This window comes from Neoarius graeffei, chromosome 20 (assembly GCF_027579695.1).
Source record: "Neoarius graeffei isolate fNeoGra1 chromosome 20, fNeoGra1.pri, whole genome shotgun sequence".
Lineage (NCBI taxonomy): Eukaryota > Metazoa > Chordata > Actinopteri > Siluriformes > Ariidae > Neoarius > Neoarius graeffei.
The window spans coordinates 34,444,586-34,451,293 of record NC_083588.1 but is presented as its reverse complement, the minus strand read 5'-3'; positions in this window follow the sequence as shown (position 1 = coordinate 34,451,293).

The window sequence follows — 6,708 nt, the reverse complement described above, 5'->3', positions numbered from 1 at the left end:
TCTAATTTAGTTAGCTAATTTTATTGTAGTTGGCTTAGCTAACTACATAGTTAATAAATAAATAACTGGCCCCATTCACTGCTAAAGTAATTACTTGAAACAAATTATTATTATAGTATTAAGACATTTAATTTTAAATCACACTTGGATGACCCATGTGTAGTAATATAAAAAGTATTTTTGTTCATAAAGTAGGAAAGAAAAATTTAAATTAATGATTTGTGGTAATTAAAAACAAGATATTTAAAGAATACTTGGAATATTCAATCATAAAATAAATTGATTTCAAAAGATAAAGCAAAGAAAAACTCAGTCAGCATGAAATAACCTGGAAAATGAATGCGGGTCATTTTTGACCCATGTTGTGCGTTAGAAGGGGTGTGCATATGTTTTGCATCAAAGGGTTAAACCCATCCATCCATTGTCTGTAGCCGCTTATCTTGTCCTACAGGGTCGCAGGCAAGCTGGAGCCTATCCCAGCTGACTATGGGCGAGAGGTGGGGTACACCCTGGACAAGTCGCCAGGTCATTGCAGGGCTGACTCTCTCACATTCACGTCTACGGTCAATTTAGAGCCACCAATTAACCTAACCTGCATGTCTTTGGACTGTGGGGGAAACCAGAGCACCTGGAGGAAACCCACACAGACAACATGCAAACTCCACACAGAAAGGCCCTCGCCGGCCACTGGGCTCGAACCCAGGACCTTCTTGCTGTGAGGCGACAGTGCTAACCACTACACCACTGTGCCGCCCCCTGCTTAAACCAAAGTTTGAAATTCAGAGCAGTGGTTATCAAATGGGGTCCAGGAAGCATAGCCAAGGTTCAACTGTATGAAGGGTTTATCAAGAACAAAGCAAAACAAACAAAAAACTAATCACTGATTGACCATCCTATAGACAAAAACAGCATATGGGCCAGAATTATACAGGTAAACAGACAGAACACAAGCAAAAATGCATCTGAATTAAATGTGTTGTATCCAGTATTTTATCAGAAGACTACTTATCTGACACTGACTTCAGTGGATTACAATAATCAAAGTCCATGTCAAGTGTTCATATTGTCAGTGAAGAACAAGAAAGAGCAGTGTGCAGAGCAGTGAGGAGTGTGGAAAAACTTGTCTGGTGAGATGAATTGAAGTTTGTTGTGCATGGTGATCATAATTTGGCACAATTCCCACATGTTTAATGTCATCATTTCAACATTTCTCCATAACACATACAGCAGTGGGTTGCCAGATGAGAGAAACTGTGCTAGAGCGCCCTTGGGACTGGACTGAGATCACCGTGCTCAGAAAGTCTCAATCGAATTGCTGTGTTTCCCCCCCCCCAAAAAAAAAAAACATTAATCACACCAGGACTCAACTAAATACTATATATGTGACACCACCTTTAATAATTACAACCCCAATTCCAAAAAAGTTGGGATGCTGTGTAAAACATAAATAAAAATGTGATGATTTGCAAATCATGGAAACCCTATGTTTAACAGAAAATAGTACAAAGACAACATATCAAATGTTGAAACTGAGAAATTTTATTGTTTTTTTGAAAAATATATGCTCATTTTCAATTTGATGCCAGCAGCATATTAAAAAAAAAAAAGTTGACAGTGGCAACAAAAGACTGGAAAAGTTGTGTAATGTGTTAAAAAAAACCCTAATTAGATTAAATGGCAATAAGTCAGTAACATGATTGGGTATAAAAAGAGCATCCCAGAGAGGCAGAGTCTCTCAGAAGTAAAGATGGGGAGGGGTTTGCTTCTCCATGAAAGTCTGCGTGGGCAAACAGTGCAACAATTTAAGAATAACGTTCCTCAATGTAAAATTGCAAAGAATTTGGGGATCACATCATCTATAGTACATAATATCATTAAAAGATTCAGAGAATCTCGAGAAATCTTTGTATACAAGAGACGAGGCTGAAAACTGACATTGGATGCCTGTAATCTTCAGGCCCTCAGACAACACTGCATTGAAAGCAGACATGTGTCTATAGTGGAAATCACTGTATGGGCTCAGGAACACTTCAGAAAACCATCATCTGTGAAAAAACAGTTCATTACTGCATCCACAAATGCAAGTTAAAACCAGATATAAACAATATACAGAAACACCGCCACCTTCTCTGAGCCCGAGCTCTTTTACGATGGACTGAGGTGAAGTGGAAAATTGTCCTGAGGTCCGATGAATGAAAAGTAGAAATTCTTTTTAGAAATCATGGACACCACGTCCTTCAGGGTAAAGAGGAGAGGGACCATCCGGCTTGTTATCAGTGCACAGTTCAAAAGCCAGCATCTGTGATGGTATGAGGGTGCATTAGTGCACATGACATGGGTAGCTTGTACATCTGGGAAGGCATCATTAATGCTGAATGATATATACAGGTTTTGGAGCAACATACTGCCATCCAAGTGATGGTATTTTCAGAGAAAGTCTTGCTTATTTCAGCAAGATAATACCAAACCACATTCTGCACGTATTAAAAGTGCATGGTAAGAGTCCGGGTGCTAAACTGGCCTGCCTGCAGTCCAGAATTGTCTCCCATTGAAAGCGTTTGGTACATTATGAAGCATAAAATACAACAAAAGGAGACCCCGAACTGTTGAGCAACTGAAATCCGATATCAAGGAAGAATGGGACAACATTTCTCTTTCAAAACTACTGCAGTTGGTCTCAGTTCCCAAAAGTAGCGTTGATGAAACAGTGGTAAACATGCCCTGTCCCAGCTTTTTTGAAGTGTTACTGACATCAAATTAAACAAAACTAAAAAAAAAAAAAAATTAGTTTCAATATTTAATATGTTGTGTTTGTACTATGAAATTTGAAATATATTGTTTCCATGATTTGCAAATCAGCCCATTCTGTTTTTATTTATGTTTTACACAGCGTCCCAACGGCACGGTGGTGTAGTGGTTAGTGCTGTCGCCTCACAGCAAGAAGGTCCTGGGTTCGAGCCCCGGGGCCGGCGAGGGCCTTTCTGTGCGGAGTTTGCATGTTCTCCCCGTGTCCGCGTGGGTTTCCTCCGGGTGCTCCGGTTTCCCCCACAGTCCAAAGACATGCAGGTTAGGTTAACTGGTGACTCTAAATTGACCGTAGGTGTGAATGTGAGTGTGAATGGTTGTCTGTGTCTATGTGTCAGCCCTGTGATGACCTGGCGACTTGTCCAGGGTGTACCCCGCCTTTCGCCCGTAGTCAGCTGGGATAGGCTCCAGCTTGCCTGCGACCCTGTAGAAGGATAAAGCGGCTAGAGATAATGAGATGAGATGAGACAGCGTCCCAACTTTTTTGGAATTGGGGTAGTACCTAACTAACTGGCAGATCAGTGCATACTACTCTAAGGCCAAGCAGTTCTAGTAGCGGAGGTGGGATTAATTGGAATTGAGTTTGGAAATAACTTTTCCTGCCCCAAACAGGCTTTCAGTGAACTGCTGCTTGGGCAAGTTGAGCAAGTTGCTTCATCAATTTACTGAAATGCCTTGGCTCAGTGATTAAGGGCGGTGTCACATTTACAGCATTTTTTACTGGAGCCCTGGCGTGATTTCAACCTTGTTGTGGTTTTTTTGGGCAGGTGAGAACACAGCAACTAGATTGAGATTTGTGAGCAAGATGATCTCAGTCCAGTTCCAAGTGAACTTTAGCATTGTTTGATTGCAGTGAGAAAGAGATTTGACTCTGAATCAATCCAAATGCAAGAAAGCTTTGAGGTGCAAAGTGAGCCAAAGGACCACTACAGAAATTTGGTAAAACACACCCCTTTCTATATAAAGCCCCTCAGTGGACAATGAGTGTTAGAACAAAAGAGTCATGATACCAAAGGTTCTGCAAGATAGAGCATCTGTCAAGACACAGATCTTGGAAAGGGTGCCAGAAGCATTTCATTCAGAGACTTTTTTAGACCTGTCCACTAGGTGGTGTAGCAACCAAGAGCCTGTGAGAAGATCAGATAAATAACCATCTCTCAGGACTTTTGAGTGGACAGATGGAAGAGAATCATAAGTAAAAAGCACATTACGTCTGGGTTGGAGTTTGCCGAAAGACACATACAAGCCTCTATGGTCTGATGAAACCAAGGTGAAACTGAATGCTGAAGACTGCAGTAAAACCAGGCACCGCTCATCACCTCTCAACAGTGAAGAATGGTGATGGGAGCATCATGGCGTAGCAATATATTTTCACAAACAAGAACTGCTTTTTCAGGATCAAGCAAAAGAGGAACTGATCAATACCTGTCAAGTATTGGATTTTGTGTAAAGAAGTTTTCTTGTGTATGTAAAAACACCAGTGTGTACAAAATCAGGCAGAAAATTTATGCAAAAAATTTGTCCTTCTGCCAAACAGAGAGAAGGATAGAATGCTTAGAGGAGGCATTGTGGACCCTGGGCACAAAAGTGGGCAGAAAAGATCCCCAAGAATACTTCAAGCACTTACGTGGAATGAGCTGGTGGCTTATTAATTCTGCTTATTAATTCTGTTTGATTGCACGTAAGCTATAAGACATAAAACCTTTTGAACAAATAATAACTTCATTCATCCTGATGCTACTTCTGCTTGGAGCTTTTGCACATGTGACTCACTCACTGCTGCTGTGGATAGTCCCACACAGATACTCAAAAGATATGCACATCCCAAGTCTTGTGCTTTCTTAAGTGAATAATCTCACTTTTTTTTTATTCAACGTGCAACATAAAATTTTATGCATGTAATAGATGTGTTTCTTTTTGAAGTGTTTTTTTTTTTAATTTAGACCTTCAAATGACTCAATAACTAATCACAAAGGTCTCTCATTTAGCCAGTGACTGTATGCTATTATTCACATGGGCTCAGTTTAGTGCATCCAATCAAGATCATTACTGTAGAAAAAAAAACTGTAAAGAATTATGGCAATTTCAATAACTGTGATCTTTCCATACAAGATAAGAGGTGAAGTCATGGCCTAATGGTTAGAGAAGCAGCTTTGGGTCCACAAAATTGGTGGTTTAATTCCCTGGACAAGCAGGAATGGCTGAAGTGCCCTTGAGCAAGGCACCTAACTGCAACGCATCAAGGTAAATGCTGGCTACTTTGAAGAAACTATAATATGAAGCATTTTTTTTTACCACATAATTCCATATATGTTCCACGCTATTTCATAGGTTTGATGTCTTCAGTATTGTTCTACAGCAGGGGTCACCAAACTACGGCCCGCGGGCCAGATCCGGCCCGCCACCCCCCTTTGACCGGCCCCCCAGCCCCTCTGCCCCCCACCACTTGAACCAGCCCCAAAAGGCAATCCCCAAAAGTGGTCATGGCCTATTTTTTTAAATTGCTTTTTGGCAAATAATAACATGTCTGCATCTTGTATTTTGTTGATTTTATCAATTAAAATTGATATTTAGTTATAAAATGAACTATTCATATTTTCCGAATTTTCGTCATATGCTCGCAATCAAGCAGTGACAGGCAGCGCGTGTGCAGAGAACTGTCAGTGTTCAGGACAGCAAAATGGCTAGCGGTCAGCGAAAAGCTGACAGAGTGTGCAGAGTTTTTAAAAGAACAGTGGACCACCGATTATTTTTTCGTTCAGTGTAAGGACCGTGCAGTTTGTCTTGTATGTAAAGAAAGTGTGTCGGTTTTCAAAGAATATAACCTGCGTCGTCACTACGAAACCCGCCACAAAGAGTATGCTAGTTTGCGAGGGCAAACAAGAGAAGACAGGATTCGGAGGATGAAATGCGGACTGGCTGCACAACAGAATGTATTCCTTCGCTAAACCCAGATCAACCAGGCTGCTGTCCGAGCTAGCTATAAGGTAGCTCACCTACTAGCTACCCATGGAAAGCCGTTTACTGATGGGGACTTTGTTAAAGTATGCATGCTTGCTGTGGCCGAGGCGGTGTGTCCCGACAAGAAGGATGCGCTCAACGTGGTGAGTCTCTCCGCACCTACTATGACCAGGCGAACCGAAGATTTGGGGGACAATGTGTATGACCAGCTGAATGAGAGAGTCAGAATTCAAGTTTTTTGCTTTGGCCATGGATGAGAGCAATGGCGTGCAGGACACAGCACAACTGCTGTGATCTATTGATCATATTGTAATTTCACTGTTTTTTTTAAATGTATTTATTTTATAGGCCTATTTATTTGACCTTTATTAAGTGCTGCACACAATTATTATTAATAATATCAACAGGCCTACCTACAATTTATAATTTTCCACTCACCTTTGCCAGTGTCAATCACCTCAAATAGGCAGATGTTTCTTACCTTGACAGCTTTGATGTTATTTTTATTAGAAAATAAAGACTGCTGCCTCCACGACCCGGTCCCGGATAAGCGGAAGAAGACGAGACGAGACGAGAGAAACCTAGACTTACATTATTGTAACCCCTAAACGCTCATAAATAACCATTAAAAAACAATGAGGGCTTCAATGAATGTCCATGCAGAACGGCTTTTCTGTAAAAAAAAAAAGAACTCACTCAAGAACATAGTTATCAAGAACGCAAGAATATTTTATAGAAAAACACTTGTTTTACAAAAATATTTAAGTCTGAGATACAAAATAGATACAACTACAATAAATATAACACAAGAACTAGTTATCACACAAGAACATTTTAATAGAAAAAAAACAAACTTTCTATATTAAAAATATTGAAATTGTAACAAAAATAGATACAACTAAACAGTCAGATAAATAGATAAAGTTATAAGAAGAACAAGAT